The following is a 21,324-nucleotide window of genomic DNA, read 5'->3' as shown; positions in this document are numbered from 1 at the left end:
TTCTAACCACATATGTGACTCTCCATTGGAATGCTTCACTGACACCTCAGACTCAAAATATCCAACTCAGTTTATTGTGTGTGTGTGTGTTCAGTCACTAAGTCGTGTCCAACTCTTTGTGACCCCATGGACTGTAGCCTGCCAGGCTTCTCTGTCCATGGGATTTCCCAGGAAAGAACATTGGAGTGTTTGTCATTTCCTTCTCCTGAACCAGGAGGGCATCTTTCTGAACCAGGGATCCAATCCACATCTACTGCACTGGTAGTCAGATTCTTTACCACTGAGGCACTAGGGAAGTCCCAATTTATTGCACTATTCCCCAAATGTTCTCCGGCTCCTTCTTCAGAAATTCCCATTTTGGTAGCAGCTACACAATCCCATTCAATATCACAGTAATCCAAGTCTATGCCCCAACCAGTAACGCTGAAGAAGCTGAAGTTGAAAGGTTCTATGAAGACCTACAAGACCTTTTAGAACTAACACCCAAAAAAGATGTCCTTTTCATTATAGGGGACTGGAATGCAAAAGTAGGAAGTCAACAAACACCTGGAGTAACAGGCAAATTTGGCCTTGGAATATGGAATGAAGCAGGGCAAAGACTAATAGAGTTTTGCCAAGAAAATGCACTGGTCATAGGAAACACCCTCTTCCAACAACACAAGAGAAGACTCTATACATGGACATCACCAGATGGTCAACACCGAAATCAGATTGATTATATTCTTTGCAGCCAAAAATGGAGAAGCGCTATACAGTCAACCAAAACAAGACCAGGAGCTGACTGTGGCTCAGACCATGAACTCCTTATTGCCAAATTCAGACTTAAATTGAAGAAAGTAGGGAAAACCACTTGACCATTCAGGTATGACCTAAATCAAATCCCTTATGATTATACAGTGGACGTGAGAAATAGATTTAAGGGCCTAGATCTGATAGATAGAGTGCCTGATGAACTATGAATGGAGGTTCGTGACATTGTACAGGAGACAGGGATCAAGACCATCCCCATGGAAAAGAAATGCAAAAAAGCAAAATGGCTGTCTAGGGAGGCCTTACAAATAGCTGTGAAAAGAAGAGAAGTGAAGAGCAAAGGAGAAAAGGAAAGATATAAGCATCTGTATGCAGAGTTCCAAAGAATAGCAAGAAGAGATAAGAAAGCCTTCCTCAGCGATCAATGCAAAGAAATAGAGGAAAACAACAGAATGGGAAAGACTAGAGATCTCTTCAGGAGAATTAGAGACACCAAGGAAACATTTCATGCAAAGATGGGCTCGATAAAGAACAGAAATGGTATGGACCTAACAGAAGCAGAAGAGATTAAGAAGAGATGGCAAGAATACACAGAAGAACTGTACAAAAAAGATCTTCACGACCAAGATAATCACGATGGTGTGATCACTCACCTAGAGGCAGACATCCTGGAATGTAAAGTCAAGTGGGCCTTAGAAAGCATCACTACAAACAAAGCTAGTGGAGGTGATGGAATTCCAGTTGAGCTATTTCAAATCCTGAAAGATGATGCTGTGAAAGTGCTGCACTCAATATGCCAGCAAATTTGGAAAACTTTGCAGTGGCCACAGGACTGGAAAAGGTCAGTTTTCATTCCAATCCCAAAGAAAGGCAATGCCAAAGAATGCTCAAACTATCACACAATTGCACTCATCTCACACGCTAGTAAAGTAATACTCAAAATTCTCCAAGCCAGGCTTCAGCAATATGTGAACTGTGAACTTCCTGATGTTCAAGCTGGTTTTAGAAAAGGCAGAGGAACCAGAGATCAAATTGCTAACATCTACTGGATCATGGAAAAAGCAAGAGAGTTCCAGAAAAACATCTATTTCTGCTTTATTGACTATGCCAAAGTCTTTGACTGTGTGGATCACAATAAACTGTGGAAATTTCTGAAAGAGATGGGGATACCAGACCACCTGACCTGCCTCTTGAGAAACCTATATGCAGGTCAGGAAGCAACAGTTAGAACTGGGCATAGGACAACAGACTGGTTCCAAATAGGAAAAGGAGTATGTCAAGGCTGTATAATGTCACCCTGCTTATTTAACTTATATGCAGAGTACATCCTGAGAAATGCTGGACTGGAAGAAACACAAGCTGGAATCAAGATTGCCAGGAGAAATATCAATAACCTCAGATATGCAGATGCCACCACCCTTATGGCAGAAAGTGAAGAGGAACTAAAAAGCCTCTTGATGAAAGTGAAAGTGGAGAGTGAAAAAGTTGGCTTAAAGCTCAACATTCAGAAAACAAAGATAATGGCATCCGGTCCCATCACTTCATGGGAAATAGATAGGGAAACAGTGGAAACAGTGTCAGACTTCATTTTTTGGGACTCCAAAATCACTGCAGATGGTGATTGCAGCCATGTAATTAAAAAACGCTTACTCCTTGGAAGGAAAGTTATGACCAACCTAGATAGCATATTCAAAAGCAGAGACATCACTTTGCCAACAAAGGTCCATCTAGTCAAGGCTATGCTTTTTCCTGTGGTCATGTATGGATGTGAGAGTTGGACTGTGAAGAAGGCTGAGCACCGAAGAATTGATGCTTTTGAACTGTGGTGTTGGAGAAGACTCTTGAGAGTCCCTTGGACTGCAAGCAGATCCAACCAGTCCATTCTAAAGGAGATCAGCCCTAGGATTTCTTTGGAAGGAATGATGCTGAAGCTGAAACTCCAGTCCTTTGGCCACCTCATGTGAAGAGTTGACTCATTGGAAAAGACTCTGATGCTGGGAGGGACTGGGAGCAGGAGGAGAAGGGGACGACAGAGGATGAGATGGCTGGATGGCATCACTGACTGGATGGACACGAGTCTGAGTGAACTCCAGGAGTTGGTGATCGACAGGGAGTCTTGGTGTGCTGCGATTCATGGGGTCGCAAAGAGTCGGACATGACTGAGCAACTGAACTGAATGGACACAATCCCAAGCTATGGTGGAGGTAATGAAAATAATGGTGACCTCCCTCAAAAGATCCCATGCATGTAGTGCTATAGACTGTGCCCCCAACCCTGCAGCAGGTCACCACTGACCCACACATTCACCAGAGACTCCTGGACACCCGCAGGCAAGTCTCCTGTGGGGTCACTGTTCCTTCCTCCTTGGTCCTAGTGCACAAGGTTCTGTTGCGTCCTCCAAGAGTCTATTTCCCAGGCCTATGTAAGTTCTGGCAGCTCTATGGTGGGGTTAATGGTGGCCTCCTCCAAGAGGACTTATGCCATACCCACACCCAGAGCCCCTGTCCCTGCAGCAGACCACTGCTGACCCATACCAGATGGAGAAACAGTGTCAGACTTTATTTATTTATTTATTTTTGGCTCCAAAATCACTGCAGATGGTGATTGCAGCCATTAAATTAAAAGATGCTTACTCCTTGGAATAAAAGTTGTGACCAACCTAGACAGCATATTCAAAAGCAGAGACATTACTTTGCCAACAAAGGTCCGTGTAGTCAAGGCTATGGTTTTTCCAGTGGTCATGTATGGATGTGAGAGTTGGACTGTGAAGAAAGCTGAGTGCTGAAGAATTGATACTTTTGAACTGTGGTGTTGGAGAAGACTGTTGAGAGTCCCTTGGACTGCAAGGATATCCAACCAGTCTATCCTAAAGGAAATCAGTCCTAAATGTTCATTGGAAGGACTGATGATGAAGCTGAAACTCCAATATTTTGGCCACCTGATGCTAAGAGCTGACTTATTGGAAAAGACCATAATGCTGGTAAAGATTGAGGGCAGGAGGAGAAGAGGACGACAGAGGATGAGATGGTTGGATGACATCACCGACTGAATGGACATGAGTTTGAGTAAACTCTGGGAGTTGGTGAGGGACAGGGAAGCCTGGCATGCTGCAGTCCATGGGGTTGCAAAGAGTCAGACATGACTGAGCAACTGAACTGAACTGAACACAATCCCAGTATCCCCTCTGTCTTTACAGCACTCATATTCAGTTGGTCACCAAGTATATTGTAACCAGCTTAAAAAGTTTATTTTTATTGAAGGATAATTGCTTTACAAAATTTTGTTGTTTTTGTCAAACCTCAACATGAATCAACCATATATATATATATATATATATATATATATATATATATATATGTATATCCCCTCTTTTGAACCTCCCTCCCATCTCCCTCCCCATCCCACCCCTCTAGGTTGATACAGAGCCCCTGTTTGAGTTTCCGGAGCCATAGAACAAGTTCCTGTTGGCTATCTATTTTAAATATGGTAATATAAGTTTCCAGGTTACTCTTTCCATACATCTCATTCTCTCCTCCCCTCTCCCTGGGTCCATAAGTCTATTCTTTATGTCTGTTTCTCCATTGTTGCCTTGTAAATAAATTTTTTAGTACCATTTTTCTAAATTCCATATATATGCATTAGAATATGATATTTACCTTTCTCTTTCTGACTTACTTCACTCTGTCTAATAGGTTCTAGGTTCATCCACCTCATTAGAACCGACTTGAATGAGTTCCTTTTTATGGCTGAGCAATATTCCATTATGTATATGTACCACAAGTTCTTTATCCATTCATCTGTTGATGGTCATCTAGGTTGCTTCCACGTTCTAGCTATTGTAAATAGGGCTGCAATGAACAATTTTGGTGAAACCAGCTTTTAATCATCTCTTGCATCCAGGATCTGCTCTCCATTTTCAATGCCCCAGCATAATTCAGTTCTTCCTTAGCTTTCTCCCTGCCTCCAGACTCATCCCTTCCCAAATATCCCCTAGACTTCCAGAAGAATTTATCTTAGAAAAATATAAAATTTATGAATCGGTTTAAACATTGAAGAATTCTAAAGTAGTTTATAGTATAACCTATATACTTTCACTTTTCACTTTCATGCATCGGAGAAGGAAATGGCAACCCACTCCAGTGTTCTTGCCTGGAGAATCCCAGGGATGGGGGAGCCTGGTGGGCTGCCGTTTATGGGGTCACACAGAGTCGGACACGACTGAAGTGACTTAGCAGCAGCAGCATATACCCATCAAGCTTTGCTAAATCTTAACTTGTCAAATTTGCTATTTTTAAAAAAGAAATAAAGCTTTGCAAATATGGTAGTAGTCACTTTGTACTTCCTTCTACTCCAGTCCTGTCCATTCCACCTCCCCCCACCGCCAATGATCACTACATTTGGTGCTTATCCTTCCTGTTTTGGTTTTCATATGTTTATTGTAAATGGATTTTTTTCTGTAACACATTATGGTGGTTGTTCAGTTGCTCGGTCGTGTCCACAGTCCATGTGGCCCCATGGACTACAGCATGCCAGGCTTCCCTGACCTTCACTATCTCTTGGAGCTTGCTCACACTTAGGTCCGTGGAGTTGATGACCCTAGCCAACTGTCTCATCCTGTCACCTCCTTCTCCTGCTGCCCTCATTCTTTCCCGGAATCAAGGTCATTTCCAATGAGTTGATTCTTTGCATCAAGTGGCCATAACATATTAACATAAATTTAAAAAATTATACATAGATGTTATCGTACTGTACATATTCAACTTTCATATTTCATTGACTATTGTATTTTTTAATTTAATCATATCAAAGCTTCCCTTTCAGTCATTATTTCAGCATTTCAATTTCAATTTTTGTCACTTAGTATTTCATTATCTGAATGTACCAAAATTTGGTTATCCAGAATTTATGGTCATATTCAGGTTAGTTTTCACTTTTACTAGTGATATGACAGTTCTTGTATTCTGACCCATATTTTCTTGTGGAAATTTAAGAATTTTTCTAAAGTACAGTCCTAAAAATGGAACTAAATGTTTCACTTTACCCCATGTTGCCAAATTGCTCTTTAAAGTAATTGCACTCCAAAGTAATTGCACTGATACACATTTTTCTTTAGCACTTTTCACTCCTTTCCTCAACATTTCTGTTTATAAGTAGAACTGTCGAGTTACATTTCTTTTTGTCAAAGTGTATATTATTGACATTTTAATTATTTTCTCTGATTATTAAATATATACCTTCTTTTCTTATGCTTATGGATCATTCAAGTGTTATTTTCTCTAAACTACCTGTTTAGTGGCATTGCTTTTTTTAAACTTATTGGTTTGTAGAAATTTGTAAGGTTTTTTTTTTTAGGTGTATGCATTGCAAGTATCTTCTGTCTTTGTCTTTTCATTTTGTTTAAGGTTTTGAGTTATTCCACATCCTTGTCAATATTTGATATTGTCAGTCTTTTCAATTTTGGCCATTCTAAGGACTGTAATCAAGTGGGTTTTATATTTACTTTGTCTTATTCAGAACTTGCTGGGCTTTTTCAATCTGAAGACAAACCTTTCATCAATTGTGCAAATTTTGTCCTTAGCTCTTCAAATATTGTTTCTTTCCTACCTCCCACAGCTTTCCTTTGGGACCCTTAGATGTATGTTGACATTTTTTATCCTATTCCACAAGTATAAATGTTTTCTTCACATTTTCAAATTCTTTATATCTCTATACTATGTTCTAGGAAATGTCCTGAAATCTATCTTCTAGTTAACTAGTTTTTTATTCAACTGTATCTAATTTGTTATGTAACTTATCCATTCAGTTTTCTCTTATTTTGACTCCTTTTCTTCTGCTTTCTGTATTCAAAAAGTCTATCTTTCTGAGGGTGTCTATTTTTAAGTCTCTACCTATCCTTAAATTTGTTTGCTGAATCTCACTCAGGGTCTGTTGTTACTCTGTTTATAAGTTTGGATCGTGATCTATACCACAAAACCTTAACTGCAAGAATTCTATATAACTTGGTTTATTTACTTTTCCTTTTATAGAGGTTTTATAACTTTTAATGCCAGATTCCTCAGGATGTTACTGGGTAGGGACCACTTTTGTTTTCAAACTCCTTGTCTGGGTGTCTGAACATTACAGAGAATATGTGTTTAACCTCAAATTCATATTAGGGCTGGCCTGAAGTTAAAAACTCTTGGGAGAGATTTTATTCCTTGGAGATACTAGGAAGAGACAATAAACCCACTTTGCCATCCTCTTAGAGGATGGGTATCTTCCGGTCTATCCTGAGAGTGAAGCCCTTCAGGAATCACAGCTTTCTGTGGGATCTCACTTGCAACTCCCTACCTTGATGAAACTCAGACATTATCTCCTATGTTCATGTTGTTATCAGACCCAACAAGCTCCATGTTGCTGGGACTCATTATTCCTTTCCCCTATGGCACTAGAATCATTACAGTACTTTTCAGTACCTTCCTTATTTTTGGCCTCTAGGGTTTCAATACTTTGTAGAGAGCTCAGATCATTATTTAATAGATGTTTCTTATATATTACTATGTATTTCTAGGTATTTATAGTAATTAAGAGAGTTTTTAAAATGTTATTGTGGCACATAGCCTCCAAATACAGCAGGCTACAATTCCTCCCATTCTTGCATGCTCATGCTGCCTCTTACATCAATAAGCTGAGTTTATTTTCCCTCTCTTGAATCTTACCAGTAGGATGTTGTAGGAAGAATATTCTGGGACCTCTGAGCCAAGGTCTTAAGTGTTCTGGCAACTTTTACTTTCTTTTTCTTGGAGTCCGGCCACCATGTTACAAGGACATCTAGGCTAGACTAATGAATGACTAGTGACCACAGTCAGAGAAGCCCTGGGGAAGGAGAGCGCATCTCTGGATGTTCCAACTCTGGCCCAGTTCCCAGCTAAACGCAGGTACATTAGTAACCCTAACTGACATCATGTGAAGCAGAACAAAATAACTAAGCCATGCCAAATTCTTGACTCACAGGATCATGAAAAATAAATTCTTGCTTTAAGCCATTAAATTTTAAGGTCATTTGTTCCACAACAATGGATAATGAGACAGAGCTACTTACCAGAAAATATGAAGGATCATTCTAACATGCAAATCTAACATATTATGTTTTGATGCATTTCATACCCATAGTATAGTGGAAAAGACAGACATGAGCACATGTAATTTAAATATGAGTCAATAAATACTATAATAAAAGCACGCACAATACTACTATGAGGCTCATCCAAGCCAGCTCTGGCAGAGGGGAAAAGGGGGTCATTTATATATAGTTATTAACAATCTCATGTTAGACTAATTTTCCTGTTCTTTTTGGACAAATTACTATGTTGCATCATTTTTGAATGTCTACAGCCTATTATAGTTTTGGTCACATAGTTGGCATATAATTGGTGAGTGAACTAATGTGGTCTAATTTGGAAAAGCATGTAAATCACATTGTTCCTAATCTCAATTTACTAAGGGTATACAATTGATAGAGCATTAAAAGAAATTTTCCATGACTCAGAGCCTGACCAGCCATAACTGAATAGTGACATGGTGTGATGTCAAGTGCCTTATGAAATTAAACCCCTTGCACTCGTTCTCATCCTCTGGCTGGAGGCTCAGATTACAATGTAAGTATGCTATTCCTTTAGCTAAGTTCTTTCAGGCTAGCTGAAATCTACCCCTCTATTGCCAGGGGGAGAGTGTCACTCACATTAAACTATGATGAGTTATCTTCCCCCAGTATGAATGGGTTTTATATCTTTCCAGAGAGGTTACTTGAATGGAAAAAAGAGGCAGAGGAAATTTTAGGATCTAAAGGGAACTACTAAAAATGATCATTGCCCACTTACCATTAAGCTGAGAAAATGGTCTGCTCCTCTTTTTAAAAATAAAACAGAAAAATAATAGAAAGGCAATGTATATTGTCACACTGTATATACCCACACATTTGTCCAAACAAAGGACAGAATACTCATTTCTCCTAGGTGTTAAAATCTACTATTTTGTTAAAAAGTACTCCCTATACTCTTTCATAGTTCTTGGTAGGCTAATTTTTCAAAAAATTTTAAATGAATTAATGTTTTAAAGAAATTGTGATAAAACATACAACATAAAACTTACCATTTTAAGTGTACAGTTTGTTGGCATTAAGTACATTCACATTATTGTGCAACCATCAACACCGTTCATTTCCAGAACCTTTTTCATCTTGCAGAACCGAAACTCTGCACCCTTTATATAATGATTCCTGGTTTTCCCTCTCCTAGCCCCTTCCAACCACCATTCTAATTTCTGTCTCTGAATTTTACTACTCTAAATACCTTATGAGTAGCATCATACAGTATTTGTCCTTTTATGACAGGTTTGAAAAAACAGGAAGTCAAGAGATACCTGGAGTTAACAGGCCAAGTTTGGCCTTGGAGTAAAAAATAAAGCAGGGCAAAGGCTAAGAGAGTCGTGCCAAGAGAAACGCACTGGTCATAGCAAACATTCTTTTCCAACAACACAAGAGATGACTCTACACATGGACATCACCAGATGGTCAATACTGAAATCAGGTTGATTATATATTTTTTGCAGACAAAGATGGAGGAGCTCTATAGAGTCAGCAAAAACAAGACTGGGAGATGACTGGCTCAGATCATGAACTCCTTATTGCTAAATTCAGACTTAAATTGAAGAAAGTAGGTAAAGCCACTAGACAATTAGTTCAGTTCAGTTAGATGCATAGTCGTGTCCAACTCTTTGTCCCATGAACTGCAGCATGCCAGGCCTCCCTATACATCACCAACTCCCAGAGTTTACCCAAACTCATGTCCATTGAGTTGGTGATGCCATCCAACCATCTCATCCTCTGTCATCCCCTTCTCCATCTCATCCTCTGTTATCCCCTTCTCCTCCTGCCCTCAATCTTTCCCAGCATAAGGGTCTTTTCAAATGAGTCAGTTCTTTGCATCAGGTGGCCAAAGTATTGGAGTTTCAGCTTCAACATCAGTCCTTCCAATGAACACCCAGGACTGATCTCTAGGATGGACTGGTTGGATCTCCTTGCAGTCCAAGGGACTCTCAAGAGTCTTCTCCAACACCACAGTTCAAAAGCATCAATTCTTTAGCACTCAGCTTTCTTTTTTTTTTAATTTTTTAATTTTTTAAATTTTATTTTATTTTTAAACTTTACAATATTGTATTAGTTTTGCCAAATATCAAATGAATCTGCCACAGGTACACATGTGTTCCCCATCCTGAACCCTCCTCCCTCCTCCCTCCCCATTCCATCCCTCTGGGTCGTCCCAGTGCACCAGCCCCAAGCATCCAGCATTGTGCATCGAACCTGGACTGGCAACTTGTTTCATACATGATATTTTACATGTTTCAATGCCATTCTCCCAAATCTTCCCACCCTCTCCCTTTCCCACAGAGTCCATAAGACTGTTCTATACATCAGTGTCTCTTTTGCTGTCTCGTACACAGGGTTATTGTTACCATCTTTCTAAATTCCATATATATGCGTTAGTATACTGTATTGGTGTTTTTCTTTCTGGCTTACTTCACTCTGTATAATAGGCTCCAGTTTCATCCACCTCATTAGAACTGATTCAAATGTATTCTTTTTAATGGCTGAGTAATACTCCATTGTGTATACGTACCACAGCTTTCTTATCCATTCATCTGCTGATGGACATCTAGGTTGCTTCCATGTCCTGGCTATTATAAACAAGCACTCAGCTTTCTTTACAGTCCAATTGTCACATCCATACACGACCACTGGAAAAACCATAGCCTTGACTAGACGGACCTTTATTGGCAAAGTAATGTCTCCGCTTTTTAATATGCAGTGTAGGTTGGTCATAATTTTGCTTCCAAGGAGTAAGCATCTTATAATTTCATGGCTGCAGTCACCATTTGCAGTGATTTTGGAGCCCCCCAAAATAAAGTCAGCCACTGTTTCCCCATCTATTTGCCATGAAGTGATGGGACTGGATGCCATGATCTTAGTTTTCTGAATGTTGAGCTTTAAGCCAACTTTTTCACTCTCCTCTTTCACTTTCATCAAGAGGCTCTTTAGTTCTTCACTTTCTTCCGTAAGGGTGGTATCATCTGCATATCTGAGGTTATTGATATTTCTCCTGGCAATCTTGATTCCAGCTTGTGCTTCATCCAGCCCAGCATTTCTCATGATGTACTCTGCATAGAAGTTAAATAAGCAGGATGACAATATACAGCCTTGACATACTCCTTTTCCTATTTGGAACCAGTCTTGTTCCATGTCCAGTTCTAACTGTTGCTTCCTGATCTGCATATAGGTTTCTCAAGAGGCAGGTCAGGTGGTCTGGTATACCCATCTCTTTAAGAATTTTCCACAGTTTCTTGTGATCCACATAGTCAAACTCTTTGGCATAGTCAATAAAGCAGAAATAGATATTTTTCTGAAACTCTCTTGCCTTTTTGATGATCCATCAGATGTTGGCAATTTGATCTCTGGTTCCTCTGCCTTTCTAAAACCAGCTTGAACATCAGGAAGTTCACAGTTCACATATTGCTGAAGCCAGGCTTGGAGAATTTTGAGCATTATTTTACTAGTGTGTGAGATGAGTGCAATTGTGTGGTAGTTTGAGCATTCTTTGGCATTGCCCTTCTTTGGGATTGGAATGAAAACTGACCTTTTCCAGTCCTGTGGCCACTGCTGAGTTTTCCAAATTTGCTGGCATATTGAGTGCAGCACTTTCACAGCATCATCTTTTAGGATTTGGAATAGCTCAACTGGAATTCCATCACCTCCACTAGCTTTGTTTGTAGTGATGCTTCCTAAGGCCCACTTGACTTCAGGTATGAACCTATTCAGGTATGACCTAAATCAAATCCCTTACAATTATACAGTGGAAGTGACAAATAGATTCAAAGGATTAGATCTAATAGAGTGCCTGAAGAACTATGGATGGAGGTTCATGACATTATACAGGAGGCAGTGATCAAGACCATTCCCAAGATAAAGAAATGCAAAAATGGCAAAATGGTTGTCTGAGGAGGCTTTGCAAATAGCTGAGAAAAGAAGAGAAGCTAAAGGCAAAGGAGAAAAGAAAAGATGTATCCATCTGAATGCAGAATTCCAAAGAACAGCAAGGAGACTTAAGAAAGCCTTCCTCAGTGATCAATGCAAAGAAATAGAGAAAAACAATAGAATGGGCAAGACTAGAGATCCCTTCAAGAAATTTAGTAATACCAAGGGAACATTTCATGTAGAGATGGGCACAATAAATGACAGAAAACATATGGATCTAACAGAAGCAAAAGATACTAAGAAGAGGTGACAAGAATACACAGAAAAGAAGAAAGAAAGAAAGTTAAGTCACTCAGTCGTGTCCAACTCTTTGTGACCCCGTGGACTATAGCCTGCCAAGCTTCTCAGTCCATGGAATTTTCCAGGCAAGGATATTGGAGTGGGTTGCCATTTCTTTCTCCGGGGGATCTTCCCAACCCAGGGATTGAACCCAGGTCTCCCACACTGCAAGCTGGCTCTTTACCATCAGGGAATACACAGAAGAACTATACAAAAAAGACCTTCATGAGCCAGATAACCAAGGTGGTGTGATCACTCACCTAGAGCCAGACAACCTGGAATGTGAAGTCAAGTGGGCCTTAGGAAGCATCACTATGAACAAAGCTAGTGGAGGTGATGGAGTTCCAGTTGAGCTATTGCAAATCCTAAAAGATGATGCTGTGAATGTGCTGCATTCAATATGCCAACAAATTTGGAAAACTCAGCAGTGACCACAGGACTGGAAAAGGTCAGTTTTCATTCCAATCCCAAAGAAAGGCAATGCCAAAGAATGTTCAAACTACCACACAATGGCACTCATTTCACATGCTAGCAAGGTAATGCTCAAAATTCTCCAAGCCAGATTTCAACAGTCCGTGAACCAAGAACATCCAGATGTTCAAGCTGGATTTAGAAAAGGCAGAGATCAAATTTCCAACATCCATTGGATCATAGAAAAAGCAAGAGAATTCCAGAAAAACATCTACTTCTGCTTTATTAACTACAAACTGTTTATTAACTATTAACTGTTGGTCAAGGAACAACAGTTAGAACCGGACATGCTACAACAGACTGGTTCCAAATTGAGAAAGGAGTACAGTAAGGCTGTATAGTGTCAATCTGCTTCTTTAACTTATATGCAGAGTACATCATGCAAAATGCCCAGCTGGATGAAGCACAAGCTGGAATCAAGATTGCTGGGAGAAATATCAGTAGCCTCAGATACACAGATGACACCATCCTTATGGTAGAAAGTGAAGAAGAACTAAAGAGCCTCTTGATGAAAGTGAAAAAGGAGAATGAAAAAGCTGGCTTAAAATTCAACATTCAAAAAACTAAGATCATGGCATCTGGTCTCATCACTTCATGCCAAATAGATGGGCAAACAACAGAAACAGTGAGAGACTTTATTTTGTGGGGCTCCAAAATCACTGCAGATGGTGACTGCTGCCATGAAATTAAAAGACGCTTGATCCTTGGAAGAAAAGCTATGACCAACCTAGACAGCATATTAAAAAGCAGAGACATTACTTTGCCAACAAAGGTCCGTTAGTCAATTTGTGGTTTTTCCAGTAGTCGTGTATAGATGTGAGAGTTGGACTATAAAGAAAGCTGAGTGCTGAAGAATCGATGCTTTGAACTGTGGTTTTGGAGGAGACTCTTGAGAGACTCTTCCCTTGGACAGCAAGGAGATCCAACCAGTCAATCCTAAGGGACGTTAGTCCTGAATATTCATTGGAAGGACTGATGCTGAAGCTGAAACTCCAATACTTTGGTCACCTGATGCGAAGAACTGACTCATTGGAAAAGACCGTGATGCTGGGAAAGATTGAAGGCAGGAGGAGTAGGGGACGATAGAGGATGAGATGGCTGGATGGTATCACCGACTTTACGGACATGAATTTGAATAAGCTCCAGGATTTGGTGATGGACAGCGAAGCCTGGCATGCTGCAGTCCATGGGGCCACAAAGAGTCAGACACGACTGTGACTGAACTGAATGACTAGTTTATTTCACTTTGCATGTCTTCAAATTTCATCCATGCTGTGGCATGTGTCAGAATTGCCTATAGTTTTTGGGAGAGAACAAGATGGTGAAGGAGCAGGTGGACATGGAGTACATTGTTCTCCATGGATACATCAGGAATACAGCTTCAAACAAAGAAGTGCATGCAGAACACCAGCTGAGAGCAGACAGGAGTACCTGACCAATAGAAAAGAATATATAGCATCACTCAAAACTTGTAGGATGACGGAACTAGGGGGAAAAACAGGAGTGTTAGGACTGGGCCTGCCCTCTGTGGGTAGGGGAACTGAATGAGGGGGTATGATCCCCACATCAGGGCGGTTGTCTGAGTCAGAGGAGAAACATTTAAGGCTGAGAGTGAAACAGCTGATCTGTGGCAGCCTAAATGGAATGAGAATCAGATAGTTGCCGCAGCCATACATACCTGGGACAGGAATGCTGGTCCCCTGGAAGGCACAGTGTCTGGGAGCTGGGGTTTAGGGATAGTGGAACAATCCCAGAGCAAGGACTGCTGTTGACTGCAGAGAGAGGGACTGAGGGGATGTGGGGAGGAGATTCTGGGGGGAAATGCCTGTGGAGAACACCAGGCAGCCATGGAAGCAAGGCAATGCTGCTGAGTCATGCGTAGGGGGTGGATCCATCACCATAGCCTCTCTCCCCACATGCCAGCATAGGCAGCTGAACAATAGAGAGGCTGGCCCATCAAAAGTCTGACGCACTGAACTACAGAGTAGGACCCCACCCAGGGTTCTCCGTTAAGTGACTGACACACTGAACTACAGAGTAGGGTCCCACCCAGGGTGCTCCTTTAAAGGTCTGATGTGCCAATCTACACAGTAGGACCCCAGCCAGGGGGCCCCTCTGTGTGCCTGATACACCGAACAACAGAGAAGGACCCCAGGCAAGGGAACCCTCTAAGTGCCTGAATGGACAGAGCTAAAGAGAAAGACTGGCCCAAGAGGCCTTCTGATTGCCAGGTACAAGAAGCTGGAAAAAAGACTGATAGGGCCATAATTCCTGCAACAGAGGCAGTCCATGTCCCTGCACACTTGGTGCCACTAGGGTGCCCACATGCCAAGCAGCTGTGCCACCTTCATGCTCAACTGTCACTGGAGCAGAGCTGCCACAGGCAAACAATGTCTTGTGTCTATGTGTGCAGGGTCACTTTGGTCATGTCCAACTCTTTGTGACCCTGTAGGTTGTGGCCTTCCAGGCTTGTCTGTCAGGGAGGAGGGTTCTCCAAGCAAGAATACTGGAGCATATTGACCAATGCTGGTTGCCATACCCTCTAGAGCGCTATATTTCCTGCTGCCCTGGCCACCAACTCCCCTGAGTACCTGGTGCTGCCAGAACCCCTATGACCCAAGCAGCTGCACCACCTCCACACCTGCCTCACAGGGGCAAACCCAAGTCCTCCAGGGCAGCCCCAGGAGCAAACCCCAGTGGACGACCCATATTGTAGAGATGGAAATAAAACCACAATTGAAACCCAGGGGCAGTTTGGCTAAGGAAGAAGACCTCAAACCTTTCCACCAGCTGTATAAGTTGCAGATTAAATCCACAAGATCAACTAGGCAGACTCTGTGTCTGTGGAATATATAAAAGGTCATTGAGAGCGCCCACAAAAGAGAAAGCACTAGTCATGATAGCTGTGGACATTGGAGGCAAGAACACACAGGAGTAGGACCAGATTAGAATCTGAGCTGCCCCCACAGCAGGTCCTGAGATCAGCAGAGTGTTGGAGGGCATCCTAGGGAGGTGAGGTGGACTGTGACTCCCAGCGAGGGAAAGGACTCTGACAGCAGTGACTCAAGAAAAACATTTACTATTCCTATTTTTTGACTTGTCCTGTAGAATCTTTAGGATTTTTCTTTTCTTTTTTCCTTTTCCCCTCCTCTAGTTGTCGATTTTATTGGCACTATGAAATCCGATTAAGTTTTTCTTTTTTTTTTCCTCAGTCACATTTTTTATTTTTGTTAGAAACCTGTCTCTACAATGGGCTTTTGCAGTTATGTGGAGTTTTCCTCTTTTTTTTTTTTTCTCTTTAAGTTTTAAAACCTATTATTTTTTTCTACATTTATTCCTTTGTTTGCTTTTCATACTGTTCTTTCCCCTTGCAGTTAATCTTTAATGTATATAAATCTTCTGCATCTACCTCAAATATTTAACTTTGCATATCTATTTTTTTCTTTCTTTTCTTTCTCTCCTTTCCTCTCAACATATTTGTTAGTTTTATTTTCTTTGCTTTATTTCCCAATTGACACTTTGCTTTAGTTTTGTTTTCCAGTTTGTGCTTTAGTTAGTTTTGTTCTGGTAGATATTAATTTTTGGTTTCCTTTGTTTTCCAGGTCAATCCATTGTACTTTATTTTTGTTGGACTGTTTTGATTTGCTTATGGGTGTATATGTATATGTAAATATTCCATTATTTTAATTATTATTTGCCTGATTTTGTAACTGCCATTTTTCTGGGATTCATCTTTGGTTTCTCACTTTGGATATTTGTTTAAATCTCACTTAATGCCATAACAAACCACTTGTGGAATCTTTGTTCCTGACCAGAGATCAGGCCCCGAGGCTTTGGAGTGGGAGCACTGACTCCAAGACCCTAGACTACCAGAGAACTAACTCTAGGGAGTAGAGAGAACTCACACAAACAAAACCACCTGAATATAAGACCAAGCCACATCCAACTACCAGTAGCACCCTGGTGCAACCAAAAAACAAAAATACAAATCCAATCACCAGCAGACAGGTTTACCACCTCATTCAGCCTTGTACATCAGAGGAAAAACAAACAAACAAACAAAAACTCACCACAAATCTCACCCTATATGAAGCTTACACAGAACACTGGACCAACCTTAGGAGGACAGAAACCAGAAGGAAGAAATAGTTCAACCTTCTTCACAGGAAGAATTCAATCTTTCCTTGAAGGCTGGAAAAAGGAGAACTCAAACATAAGTTTAAAAAAATAATGAAAAGGCAGAGAAACACTACACAAATGAAGGAACAAACTAGAAATACAGAAGTCCAAATAAATGAAGAGGAAATACGCAAACTACCTGAAAAAGAGTTCAGAATAATGATAGTAAAGATGATAAAAAAAAAAAAAAAAACCTTGAAAACATAATGGAGAAAATGCAAGAATCAATTAAAAAACACCTAGAAGAATTAAAGAATAAACATACAGAGACAAACAACACAGTTACTGAAGTTAAAAATACTCTAGAAGGAATCAATAGCAGAATATCTGAAGCAGATGAACAAATTAGTGAGCTGGAAGACAAAATGGTGGAAATAACTTCTGAAGAACAGAATAAAGTAAAAAGAATGAAAAGAACTCAGGACAGTCTCAGAGACCTCTGGGACCATATCAAATGAACCAACATTCAACTTATAGGGGTCCCAGAAGAAGAAGAAAAAAGGCAAGGGTATGAAAAAAATTTTGAGGAGATTGTAGGTGAAAATTTCTCCAACATGGAAAAGGAAATAGTCAATCAAGTCCAAGAGGCACAAAGAGTCCCATACAAGATAAACCCAAGGAGAAACATGCAAGACACCTACTAATCAAACTGACAAAGACTAAACACAAAGAAAGAATATTAAAAGCAGCAAGGGAGAAGCAGCAAGTAACATACAAGGGAAACCCCATATGCTTAACAGCTGATCTTTCAGCAGAAGCTCTGCAGGCCAGAAGGGAATGGCAGGATATATTTAAAGTACTGAAAAGGAAAAATCTACAACCAAGATTACTGTACCTGGCAAGGATCTCATTCAAAATTTATAGAAAAATAAAAAGCTTTCCAAACAAGCAAAAGTTAAGAGAATTCAGTACCACCAAATAAGCTTTACAACAAATGTTAAAGGGACTTATATAGTCAAGAAATACAACAGAAAAAAAAGAAAAAGATCTACAAAATCAACCCCAAACAGTTACAAAAATGGCAGTAGGAACATATACATCAATAATTACTTTAAATGTAAATAGACTGAATGCTCCAACCAAAAGACAGAGAGTGGCTGAATGAATACAAAAACAAGACCCATATATATGCTGTCTACAAGAAACCCACTTCAGACCTCAAGACACATATAGACTGAAAGTGAGAGGATCGAAAAACATATTCCATGCAAATGGGAAGCAAAAGAAAGCTGGAGTAGCAATCCTCATGTCAGACAAAAGAGACCTTAAAATTTCATGTTGATGTATGGCAAAACCAATACAATATTGTAAAGTAATTAGCCTCTAATTAAAATAAATAAATTTAAATTTAAAAAAAAAGATTACAAGAGATAAGGAAGGACACTACATAATGATCAAGGGATCAATCCAAGAGGAAGATATAACAATTGTAAATATCTATGCACCCAACATAGGAGCACCTCAATACATAAGACAAACACTAACAGACATAAAAGAAGAAATTGACAGTCACACAATAATAGTAGGAAACTTTAACATCCCACTCACACCAATGGACAGATCATCAAAACAGAAAATTAATAAGGAAACACAAGTCTTAAATGATACATGAGATGAGATGGATCTTATTGATATCTTCAGGAAATTCCATCCAAATGCAGAAGAATACACCTTCTTCTCAAGTGCACATGGAACATTCTCCCAGATAGACCCAATTTTGGGTCACAAATCAAACCTCAGTAAATTTAAGAAAACTGAAATCGTATCAAGCATCTTCTTTGACCACAATGCTATGAGACTAGATATCAATTAAAAGGAAAAAACTGTAAGAAACACACACACATGGAGATTAAATAACACATTTCTAAATAACCAACGGGTTACTGAAGAAGTCAATAGGGAAATCAAAAAATTTCTAGAAACAAATGACAATCAAAACCTATGGGATGCAGAAAAAGCAGTTCTAAAAGGAAAGTTTATAGCAATACAATCCTACCTCACAAAACAAGAAAAACATTGAATAGACAACCTAACTTTACACCTAAAACAACTGGAAAAAGAAGAACAAAAAACCCCCAAAATTAGTAGAAGGAAAGAAATCATAATGATCCAAGCAGAAGTAAATGAAAAAGAAATGAAAGAAACAATAGTAAAGATTAATAAAACTAAAAGCTGGTTCTTTGAGAAGATAAACAAAATTGACAAGCCTTTAGCCAGACTCATCAAGAAAAAAAGAAAGAAGAATCAAATCAACAAAATTAGAAATGAAAAAGGAGATGTTACAACAGACATGCAGAAATACAAAGGATTATAAGAGACTATTATGAACAACTATATGGCAATAAAATAGATAACCTGGAAGAAATGGCAGATTCTTAGAAAAGTTCAATCTTCCAAAACTGAACCAGGAAGAAATAGAAATTATGACCAACCCAATTACAAGCACTGAATGTGAAGCTGTGATTAAAATCTCCCAAAAAACAAAAGCCTGGGACCAGATGGCTTCACAGGAGAATTCTATCAAACATTTAAGGAAGAGCTTAATGCTTATCCTTCTAAAACACTTTCAAAAAATTTCAGAGGGAGGAACAATCCAAACTCATTCTATGAGGCCACCATCATCCTGATACCAAAACCAGACAAAGACAACACACAAAAAGAAAAGTACAGGTCAATACCACTGATGAATATAGATGCAAAAGTCCTCAACAAAATTTTAGCAAACAGAATTCAGCAACACATCAAAAAGCTCATACACCATGATCAAGTTGGGTTTATTCCAGGGATGCAAGGATTCTTCAATATATGCAAATCAATCAATGTGATACTCCATATTAACAAACTGATAGATAAAAACCACATGATAATCTTATTAGATGCAGAAAAAGCCTTTGACAAAATTCAGCACCCATTTATGATTAAAACACTTTGAAAAATGGGCATATAAGGAATCTACCTCAACACAGTAAAGGCCAGGTATGATAAGCCTACAGCAAACATTATTCTCAATGGTGAAAAACTGAAAGCCTTCCCTCTAAGATCAGGAACAAGACAAGGGTGTCCATTTTCACCACTATTATGCAACATAGTTCTGGAAATCCTAGCTATCGCAATCAGAGAAGAAAAAGAAATAAAAGGAATCCAGATCAGAAAAGAAGTAAAGCGCTCACTGTTTGCAGACAACATGATACTGTACATATAAAACCCTATAAAACATATAAAATAGTCTCAAAAAATTACTAGAGCTAATCAGTGAATTTAGCAAAGTTGCAAGATACAAAATCAATGCACAGAAATCACTTGCATTTCTATATAGTAACAATGAAACATCAGAAAGAGAAATTCAGGAATCAATCCCATTCATCATTGCAACAAAAAGAATTAGATATCTAGGAATAAACCTACCTACGGAGACAAAAGAACTGTACACAGAAAACTATATGACACTAATGAAAGAAAGAATTGATGCTTTTGAACTGTGGTGTTGGAGAAGACCCTTGAGAGTCCCTTGAACTGCAAGGAGATCCAACTAGTCCATCCTAAACAAAATCAGTCCTGGGTGTTCTTTGGAAGGACTGATGTTGAAGCTGAAACTTCAATACGTTGGCCACCTGATGCAAAGAGCTGACTCATTTGAAAAGACCCTGATGCTGGGAAGGATTGAAGGCAGGAGGAGAAGGGGACAACAGAGGATGAGATGGTTGGATGGCATCACCGACTGAATGCACATGAGTTTGAGTAAACTCTGGGAGTTGGTGATGGACAGGGAGGCCCGGCGTGCTGTGGTTCATGGGGTCACAAAGAGTTGGACATGATTGAGCAACTGAACTGAACTGAATGAAAGAAATCAAAGACAGCATAAACAGATGGAGAGGTATTCCATATTCCTGGGTAGGAAGAATCAATATTGTAAAAATGACTGTACTACCAAAGGCAATCTACAGATTCAATGTGATCCCTATCAAATCACCAATGCCATTTTTCACAGACCTAGATAAAAAAAATTAACAATTCATATGGAAACACAAAAGACTCTGAATAGCTAAAGGAGTCTTGAGAAAGAAGAATGGAGCTGGAGGAATCAACCTTCCTGACTTCAGATTATACTACAAAGCTACAGTCATTAAGACAGTATGGTACTGGCACAAAAACAGAAACATAGATCAATGGAACAAGATAGAAAGCCCATAAATAAACTTTAAATAAACACATGCACCTATGGGTACCGTATTTTTGACAAAGGAGGTAAGAATATACAATGGGGCAAAGACAGCCTCTTCAATAAATGGTGCTGGGAAAGCTGGACAGTTATATGTAAAAGAATGAAACTATAACACTTCCTGACATTAAACACAAAGATAAACTCAAAATGGATTAAAGACCTAAATGTAAGACCAGAAACTATAAAACTTAGAGGAAAACATAGGCAGAACACTTGATGACATAAATCAAAGCAAGATCTACTATGACCCATCTCCTAGAGTAACAGAAATAAAAACAAAAGTAAACAAGTGGGACCGGATTAAACTTAAAAGCTTATGCACAGCAAAGGAATGGGAGAAAATAACAGCAAATGA

The 21,324-nt window shown here is 39.6% G+C and overlaps 1 long non-coding RNA gene across 12 annotated transcripts in view; it reads right to left on the bottom strand.

The window, feature by feature from the left end:
- The window catches only part of LOC129646204 (uncharacterized), an 86,475-nt gene that overhangs the window by 51,967 nt on the left and 13,184 nt on the right, over positions 1 to 21,324 (bottom strand). For 4 of the 12 annotated variants that reach the window (XR_008711767.1, XR_008711755.1, XR_008711757.1 and 1 more), the window contains one exon: positions 13,783 to 13,999. The exons of the other annotated variants lie outside the window; for them this stretch is intronic. This is a non-coding gene — a long non-coding RNA (uncharacterized LOC129646204). Of the gene's footprint in view, positions 1 to 13,782; positions 14,000 to 21,324 lie in introns of those variants that run through there. 12 annotated transcript variants of the gene reach the window in all.

The sequence above is a fragment of the Bubalus kerabau genome, chromosome 3 (genome assembly GCF_029407905.1).
Source record: "Bubalus kerabau isolate K-KA32 ecotype Philippines breed swamp buffalo chromosome 3, PCC_UOA_SB_1v2, whole genome shotgun sequence".
NCBI lineage: Eukaryota > Metazoa > Chordata > Mammalia > Artiodactyla > Bovidae > Bubalus > Bubalus kerabau.
This window is presented reverse-complemented; position numbering and strand designations above follow the sequence as displayed.